This window comes from Oryx dammah, unplaced genomic scaffold (genome assembly GCF_014754425.2).
Source record: "Oryx dammah isolate SB20612 unplaced genomic scaffold, SCBI_Odam_1.1 HiC_scaffold_3, whole genome shotgun sequence".
NCBI classification, from domain to species: domain Eukaryota; kingdom Metazoa; phylum Chordata; class Mammalia; order Artiodactyla; family Bovidae; genus Oryx; species Oryx dammah.
Window position 1 is genome coordinate 36,391,066 of NW_024070187.1, and position 10,259 is coordinate 36,401,324.

The 10,259-nt window shown below is 39.4% G+C and overlaps 1 pseudogene; it reads right to left on the reverse strand.

The window, feature by feature from the left end:
• Positions 1-4,030: 4,030 nt before the first annotated feature.
• On the reverse strand, positions 4,031-5,184 carry LOC120861960 (annotated as a pseudogene).
• Positions 5,185-10,259: the final 5,075 nt, after the last annotated feature.

Sequence of the window (10,259 nt, forward strand, 5' to 3'; positions counted from 1 at the left end):
GCCTAATTTTTCCATCAGTATCTCTCTGAACTTTTATGTAATCAATCAATTGCTATCACTTATTGAATTATAAGCTTGGGTGGTGGGAGCCACTAGAGATACATTTATTTTGATTAATGTTTATAATCCAATCAAGTTCTCCTTTCCCTCTTCCCTCCCAGGCCTCTCCTGTGTATGTGAAAGTCAAGTAATGCTTTTCCTAACCACACTCAATTTCCCAGCAAAACTTTCACATATTCCACAGCCAGGAAAAACAAAGACCAAACTGTACCTAATATAAATTCCTACTTAGAACCATCATATTCTCTTGTGTGGTACTGGTGGTGGTGATGTGTATCCATGTCATCTGTTTTTTATTGTGAGATTCTAGAGGGCAAGGACTATATCTATTTAAATTGCTATTTACAGAGTCAGGAAAACCACATTTATGGTTATTTACATGAGACTGGACGTTTTCATATCTTCTGACATCAGGTGAACAATAGTGAGATGTATCAATGAATTCCTTGTCTTTTCTAAAGGAGAAGGCAAATATGTTAGCACACAGTGCTATTAGCAGACAGTAAACTAAGTAAACCAAGAATACTTACAGACTGTTCTCTATGTTGTGGTTCCTGTCTCCAAGGGAAAGTTTCTGAATTTGTCTCCTTCCAAATTTTGAATAAAAAAGATTTGGAAAGAGATAAATGAATGAAAGTTAAATCTGGTTGGACCTCTCTACAGCCTTCCCTGGGAGTTTATCTCTCTGGTTTACCATCTACTTCTGCCTATTGGCTCTCTTTCACTGGAATTTAATTTTTTGAGTTTCTTTCATAAAACAAAGAAACAAAACCCCCCTTCATCCATAATATTCCCACCTAGCTAGCTACTCATATATTTTTCTCTTCCTCTTCACAGTCAAGTTTCTTAAGAGATACCAGTATTTAAGAATATAACTGCTTCACCTTCAGCTCATTTCTCAGCCCACAGCAGTGTGGCCTCTGTCCCCATAATTCTGTAGAAACTTAGCTCATAAATATTACCAATGACTTCATTCTGGTTAACCAATGAGTTCTTGCTGGTTAATTGTAGTGAGCGCTTTTCAGTCACTTTCCTAGGTAGCATCTATAGCGGTTGATGCTGCTGACTGTTTTCTCCTCTTTCAAAAGTTCTACCTCCCTCCCGCATACATGGTACTGCATTCTCTGGTTTCCTCTTTCCTCCCCACCTGCTGTTTGTCAACTGCTCTCATGCACTCCTCTTTTCTAGCTGTCTTTTAAATGTTGATATTTCCAGGGTTCTGTTCTTGTCCATCTCCTCTTCACATTCTCCAGAGTCTTTCTGGATGAGCTTTTTCGTTCCTGTAGTTTCACTTATCCATCTGCTGGTTTGTTTTTTTTTAATTCAAATTTTCCTCTTGCCTTCAGGGTCATACATATCAAACTTATAATGGAAATATGCCCTTGGAAGTTCCCAGATTATCTCAAATTCCCAGATGCCCTTCTGTTTTTTTTTTCCAGTTGCTCATACTAGAAATTTGATATCATCCTTGAAGGGTCTGTCCTTTACCCCTCCTACCCCACTGTGGTCCTGTTAATTCCACACCCCTTAAATCTTACTTCCATTCACCTTCACTACAACTGTCATCTTACTTGACCACTGTTGTCTCACATGGGCTACTACAAGAACCTCTTTATTTTTCAAACCATGGCCAAAATAAACTTTCTAAAGTGCATTTTAAGTAATATATTTTCAACATCTGCTTAAAATCCTCTATGACTCTAGGATCCTCAGAATAAAATTTAAACTTCTCAGAGTTGCATAGAAAACACTTTGTGATTGATTCTTACAAATGACTCCAGTCCTGTTCCTTTAATTTCCTGTCCTCACACTAAGCTCAAGCCATGCTAAAGTATTTCATTTCCTTCCTTTTTACCATGTCACTTTCTCTAGGCTCTGACACATGCTGTCTTTGTCTGTCTAACTCTGACCAGTCATTCAGGGCTCAGTTCTGAAGTCACATCCTTTAGGAAACCTGTCCTGGTTCCTAGCCTCACTTTGGTTAGGTTGGCATCCCTTCTATGTTTCCAAAGTACTCCTATGATAGTAATGACCCTTCTCTATCAGGGCTGATTGCTTATCTCTCATGACCTCTGAATAGGTTAGGCGTTTTTGAGAATAGGATCAAGGTCTTACTTACCATTATATCTCCAACTCATCACCGTGCCTGATGTAGGACATTTATTTAATAAATATTCTTGAAATAATGGCTGACTAAGAATGAAGACTGAAAGGCCATCTATCACAGTGTTTCTCAACCTATTTTTTCCATTATTGTCCAATAAGAAGAAAAAATTAATCTAATATAATAGATTTATAATGATTGCGTGTGCTCAGTCACTTCAGCAAAGACTCACCCAGGCATCAAACCCAGGTCTCCTGCATCTTCTTCACTGCAGGCAGATTCCTTACCACTGAGCCACCAGGGAAGCCCATCTTCCTAAAGAGAGAAATTAAATACTAAGGAATCATAGAACTGAACTTTGAAAGGCTGTGAACCATTGTAATATCTAAGAGAATGGGGAAGGGAGCCGATAATGATTTCCAGAGCTGTCATGTCTATATCTATTTATATCAGCCATAGTAAGGAAAGAACACTCTTTTCTATATGTGAACATACTGAAGGATTATTTTGATCTCACTTTTTAGTTAATAATTTTCTTATACCTTCTTTGTGTTTTGAGCCGGAGGCAAATTTTTACTTACCAATGATAAGGTTTTGTGCTATTACTTGATTATTCAATTACTTCGTGAAAAACCTGAATGTTTACTTTGTGAAATTAAAACACCTAGTATATTTATCAAATCAGCACATTCTTCAACGAAAATACCAAAATACTAGAAATACCAAATATGAAAACACCAAAATACGAGAAATGTGTTCTCAGAAATCATCATTTCAGGGATTGCACAACTGACAAATATAGTTTTAGTTACTAGCTAGGGTTATATTTTTGGTATTCCTTAGGTTTTCCACTGACTTGGACCTTCTGAAATGACCTGCAATAATGACAGTTTGTGATTCCACATAAAACAAATCACTGCCAGTCTTTAGTTGTGGTCTTGTGTTGTAATTTTGTATGATATGGCTCATTCTGTTGCATCAGCCGTAAAAGTTACAACACAGCTGAGGCCAGCTGTTCACATAGTGGACATTTACTGGATTTAGTTTGGTATGTTCTGCTTGAATGTGTCCAGTTTGGATTCCTCAGGATACCCATGGTCCAGTGCCTTCCAAGCAAGTTTCTCCATTTTGGAAGAGTAATCTTTATGTGTATGTCTCATTTTCTTCCAGATGATTTTTTATCCTCGTATCTGGGCTTTCATCTAGATTCTCTGCCCTAAAAATTTTTTAGTTTTAGGGCTTTTTCTTTTCCTTTTGGTATTTTCTAGTTAATTCACTGTTTTTCTCTGCTCCCAAATAACTCTCTGTGTTGCTGTCATGGTACTACACCTATAGAAAGAGCTTATTAGATATAGGGTGACAAACTGAATGACTGATTTTCTCGTACTTATTACTATGGACAAAGTCTTCCTACTATAACAGGATTTGGTATGCAAGTTCTTTCTACTCTTAATCCTATGCACTACTCTAAGGAATAGACTATCAGTTATTTTAATTAATTTTATTCCTTTATTATTACTATTATTTTGCTGCATCAGGTCTTATTTGCAGCATGTGGGCTCTTCACTGTAGCACGTGGGCTTCTCTCTAGTTGTGGCATATGGGCTTAGTTGCCCAGTGGCATGTGGGATCTTAGTTCTCTGATCAGGGTTTGAACCATTTCCTGGCAGATTCTTAACCACTGGACTGCCAGGGAAGTCCCACAAAATATTAGTTATCTAGATTCAAATTTTTAATGCTTAAGAAAAACATTTCTTAAAGACATTTTATTTATTTATTTATTTTCAGTGCCAGGCATTTATTCCCCCACACGCAGGACTGCTCAGACCACAGGCATTGGCACCGTGGGAGGGAGCCCTTGGCTCCCTCAGCCCTTGGCCTCATGGCGGGAGACGGGACAGGACTGGTTCTCTCCCGTCTTCACTGGGGACTAAGGGGACCCACGACCAAACCACCCTCCCACCTCTCAGCCAAGAAGAAGCCACCTTGGTGACAGGTTTAGTTCCAACGGGTACAGTAAGTGGAGGCGGGATTGTTCTGGTCCCAAACAGGACAAGGTAGGGTGTAAACGGTAAAGGAAGAGGTACTTTGGATTCGGCCACAAGAGGGGTCAGGCGACACCACGAGAAGCATGTGTGGAGGTCGGGGGGCAGTACAGTTACTGGGCTTCTGAGCTACCTAGTACCTGGCTCGGCAGGAAGGGTAGCGGAGATGGGCAGGGCTTATTGTTTGGCATTGATGATGTCGAGGAACTCAGGCTTGAGGGAAGCACCGCCCACAAGGAAGCCATCCACATCAGGCGGGCTTACCAGCTCCTTGCAGGTTGCCCCCGTCACAGAACCCCCATAAGTGATGCGGGCGCTCTGAGCCACTGCATCAGAGACATTGGACTTAAGCCATCCCCAGAGCTTTTCGTGTACTTCCTGGGCCTGTTGGGGTGTCGCCATCTTGCCAGTACCAAGACCCACACAGGCTCATAGGCCAAGACAACCTTGCTCCAATCCTTCATGTTATCTGCAATGACCTTGGTTTGCTCAAAAACGACCTTCTCAGTGATGCCAGCTTCCCTCTCATCTAACTTCTCCCCAATGCAGGCAATCACTCCAAGTCCCTCTGCCAGGAGCCACTTTCTGCCCAATCAGCTCATCTGACTCTCCAAAGACATGCCTTCTCTCCGAGTGCCCCAGGACTACCCACGTGGCTCCAAGATCTTTGATCATGCCAGGGCTGATCTCCCCCGTAAAGGCCCATTGACCACTTTGTAACAGTTCTGTGCAGCCACGGCAATCTTGGGATCTAGCTTCTGCTGGGCGAAGTCAATATAGGTGGTGAGGTGTGCGCAAACCACCGCGGTGTTGGCCGGCACCTTGGCTGCGTTCAGAGGGTTGATGAGTTCCCCCAGATTGTTCTTCCTCCCGTTCATCTTCCAGTTCCCCCCAACGGAGAACTTCCTGGAGGGCGCCATGGCTGAGGAGCAGGCACGCTGAAGATCAGGAGCAGCCTCTTAAAGACGTTTTAAACTCAAGATGGATATCTGTATCTTGTATTCTCCAGGCACAGCCAAGCTCAGAGGCAAAGGATAAGATGACATGTCTCTCCTCAACTTTTAAAATCTAAAAAAAATTAAACAACTTATAATAAAATCAGATGGAATAAAGTAATGACAAGTTAACTAATAATAGGCCAAGTCAGAAATAAAATCAATCAGAAAACATGATCTTCTGTCACTGACATCACTGTCACCATCAAAAATGTTGAAATGCCTCTTCCACCGGATATCTGACAAAGTCTCTCTTTTGAAAGAATAACCTTTATATGCAAAAATGTGAGGGTTTTGGCATTTTTACATACAGGTATCTAAAAGCCTAGAAATAATTGTTCTTTGATAGAAATATAAAATTAAACAATATCTCCAAAAGGCTAAGTTCAGTATTCCCAATAGTAAAAGGAAAATAGTATGGGATGGTGGACTGGAGAGCCCATTAAATTCAAGTTTTTGTGATATAAATCCACCAAGTTAGAAAATCTTTTAAAATACATGGAACTTATTTTTCTTGAAATCTGATGAGCTGGCATCAGGAGATGATGTCCTCCCTTAGTCTTGTGGCTTTACATGTAGGGTGGGGGTCAAGGGATTTGCCTACAATTTCAGGCTGATTCAAAACCAGAATCAAGTCCTCCTTGTAATTATGTTTTCCTGTAATAGCTCAAGAGCTCCTACTCCACACTCAAGTTCATATTTTATTAAGGTAAATTGGCAGAGCCTTTCCTTCTGTTGGTGTTACTGTGTCAGTGAGAAGCTGCCACCCATGAGAGACCAGGAATGGTCTCTGTGGTAGAAGAAGTGTTGGCCACCATGAGAGACAGAAGTTCCCCAGGGATTTGGATATTTTAAGTTTGGTGGTAGATACTGTTCAGGAATGGACGAGGGGTGCCTCATGAAAGAACATGTTATTTGAGAACGACCAAATCTAAAGGGCTGCAAAGAAGGAAGCAGAGTGTATCAAATGAAGCATTGGATTGTAAAGGACCTCTGTCCAGTTTGGGGGCCCATGGAGAAGATATAAGCATAATACCAATGAGAGCTGGAGTAGCGGGAGTGGGGGTAGGAGGTGGGAATAAAGATAGTGGCAGAAAAAGATAGATCTAATAGAGAAACTAAACACTTTACTGTGCCTAATCATAAGAAAGGCACAGAAATTCAGAACTTCACAAAGCTCTTTCATGACACTGGTGGGAAAATCTTTTTTGTTTCATTTGTTTCCTAGAATAAAATTCATATTTCAAGAGAGAATTTGATTAACATAATCTAGACACTTGTCCTGGAGAAGGCAATGGCACCCCACTGCAGTACTCTTGCCTGGAAAATCCCATGGATGGGGGAGCCTGGTAGGCTGCAGTCCATGGGGTCACTAGGAGTTGGACACGACTGAGCGACTTCACTTTCACACATTGGAGAAGGAAATGGCAACCCACTCCAGTGTTCTTGCTTGGAGAATCCCAGGGATGGGGGAGCCTGGTGGGCTGCCGTCTATGGGGTCGCACAGAGTTGGACACGACTGAAGTGACTTAGCAGCAGCAGCAGCAGCAGCAGACACTTGTCCAAAAATTTGAAGAAAGACTATAATTTTCTAAAACACACTGTTGCTAAACAATAATATTCCATACACTCAAAGTCTATAGACCTATTTGTCCACTTAATGACCACAAAGGTACCCATGGAGGGAGGAGCCTCTTAATTTCAGTTTTTTCATGAGGTCCAACTTGATATAGATAAGTCAGTAGTAATAGAAGTCGTTTTTTTCTCTTGGTAAGTCTGTGATGTTGTAAGCCATAGACTCTCCAAAATTCTTATCCATCCATCCATCAGTTCATCTATCCATCATTTTCAATACCTGCTAGGTACTAGGTGCAATGACAAATGAATACTAGGGATACAAAAATATCCCAATAAGAAGATACAAATTTATCCCAATAAAATTAAAATTGTCTATAATTTCTTTGTGAAGAGTCTAAGGTAAGCTCACTAGTGGCATTTTGATATCTGTCTTCTAAGATGACAAAAGAAGCCATCAGACAAAGCCTTTTATATTTTTGCATTTGAATTTTTTTTTCTTTCTCAAAGAACAGATAGCAAACTTAACAAAACTAAGGAAAAAAAAAAACCACATTCTCAGGAAACTTTTTAAAGATTCCCATGTGGGTAAGTGTAAACTTAGTTGAAGTGAGAGATTTTTTTCATTGTTTTAAATATATGAAAAATACTTAATCAGCTCCAAAATACATGAATTAATTTCATCTCCAGAGGATTGGAAATCAATTTGCCTGCCTCTTACTACAAGGTTTCTTCTATTTCATTTTCACATTCACATTATTCTTTAGAACCATAGCAAAGTTATAGGCTCTACAATTGGAATTACATTTTTAGCATGCACACTAAGGAAGAAACTTGCGGACCGACTTGAAACTTTCAAACACCCTTATGTATATGGAGAACAGTAGTTACTGTAGTATACAACTGTAAAAACAACCATGGTGCTATTTTCAGCTTAACTCTTTAGATGATCTAATTCAGAATGCCTTTTCATTTTCCTTGTTAATTGCACCATGCTTTGACCAGTGACCCTGTGATTGTGTCCATGTAAGGCAGAGTTGAGGCAGTGAATTAAGCATACTTGCTAGTACAAACTTAATATTTGTTTCAAAGTTTTTAAGGCTTAAAATAGCATCAGACTCCAGTTCAACCTTGGGGCCTTTAACAAATTTGGTATTTAAAAAAATTAAAGTATAAATACAAATAGTAAACTACATAGATCTTAAGTGAACAGTTCATTAGGTTCTGATAACTGTTTATACCCAGGTCAACACGAAGCATTTGCCTTTCTCTAAAAGTTCTCTCATATTCTTTCCTAGTCTGTTCCCTCTGTCTGACAGTCAACCACAAGTCTGCTTTTCATCCCATAGATAAGTTTTGTTATCTCTCTTTTATTTTATTTTATTTTTTTAAATTTATTTATTTATTTTTAATTTTTACTTTACAATTCTGTATTGGTTTTGGCATAGATTGACATGAATCCACCACAGGTGTCTTTTAAAAAAATGTTTATTTATTTGTCTGCACCAGGACTTAGCTGTGGCATGTAGGATCTTTAGTTGTGGCCTGTAGGTTTTTTTAGTTGTGGCATGTGGGATCTAGTTCCCTGACTAGGGATTGAACCCCAGTCTCCTGCGTTGGGATCGTGGAGTCTTAGCCATTGGACCACCAGGGAAGTCCCTGCTATCTCTTGAAGTTTATAGAAATGAAATTGTACAGTAAGTCTTCTTTCATGTCTGACTTCTTCCACTGAGTGTCATACTTTTTATATCCATTCAGTTTGATCATGTATCAGTAGTTCACTGTTTTTATTGATGAGTAATATTACATTATATAAATACACCACAATTTGATTATTCATACTCTAGTTAATGGAGTATGAAATGTTTCCAATTTTCCATTTTTTTGTGGCATGAAAAAAGCTACGGTAAACATTAATGTACCTATCTTTCTATGGATATATGACATACTTAGTTTTAAATTCAAGCTATAATGACATCAGAGCATTGATACTTAAGATTTAATTAAGTGGCTACCTTGAGTGTTCACTGGAAGGACTGATGTTGAAGCTGAAACTCAAATACTTTGGCCACCTCATGTGAAGTGTTGACTTATTGGAAAAGACTCTGATGCTGGGAGGGATTGGGGGCAGGAAGAGAAGGGGACGACAGAGGATGAGATGGCTGGATGGCATCACCGACTCGATGGACATGAGTTTGAGTGAACTCCAGGAGTTGGTGATGGACAAGGAGGCCTGGCGTGCTGCGATTCATGGGGTCGCAAAGAGTTGGACATGACTGAGTGACTGAACTGAACTTTACCTTGAGAAAATCAGAGTATAAAAGAGATAGACAAGGGCCAGCACAATGCATTTAGTAGGTCTATAACCAGGGACAGGGAGGGGAACACCAGGACACACCAAGGCCTCCACACTGCACTGCTCTCACATCAGCTCTGAGCACTTCACCCCCACTGCACTGGGAGCTGCATGGGAAAGTAGACATTGGTTAGAGTTATACATGAAAAGACAAACTTAGAGACAAATATACTTGGGTTAAGTTCTGGCTCTGTAACTTAAGACAAACTGATTGACTACTTTGAGCCTCAGTCATTCTCATCTTTAAGATAAAAAAATTCCTAGTGTGATAGGTAAAAAACTAGTTAAAGTCACAGCAAATTTAATTTGTACAAAATATAATCAGATAGCATAATTTATGTATCATAATGAGACAAGATTCTTTGCCATCTGAGCCACTGGGGAAGCCCCAATGAGACAAACTATGTTAAGACTGTAATTTGAATTCCAGCTCATACACTGGGATGATTTAAATTAAAACATTTTGGGGGAATTCCCTGGTAGTCCAGTGGTTAGGACTCTACACTTCCACTGCATGGGGCACTGATTCTGTCCCTGGTCAGGGAACTAGGATTGCTCAAGCTGTGTGGCAAGGCCAAAAATACTTTTAGTTCTTGAATGTTGACTAGGCTTGTTGTGGTGATCATTTCACAATATATATAAATATCAAATCATTATGTTGTACACGTGAAACTAATATAATATTGTATATAAATTATACCTCAATACAAAAAGAGAAAGTTTTGTTTTCATCAGGTGATTCTCTGGTTTAACTTACATAGGGCAAATTGATGCAATAAATTCCACTATCCATTAGGGATAAACCCCCTAATGTTAGCAGCTTAATAAATAAAATGCCATTTAGGGATCCTTCCCTTAAACTTTGCAAAATGTTCACTGTTGGTATTCTCTATCATTAAAATTAATTGCAAAGGGACATCTGTTAATGAAATTTCACATACTTCATCTTTGAAAATGTCTTTCCATGCAGATAGACCCAGCCAAATACTGATATCAGTCCATAAGCATGTGATTTTAGTTGAGCATATTCATTACCGGGAAGGCATGGATAGAATTCTGTTAAGTTTGTCTCTTGATATTTGCCTTTTATCCTGTCATTACACTGCAAATTAATCACCTTCAAT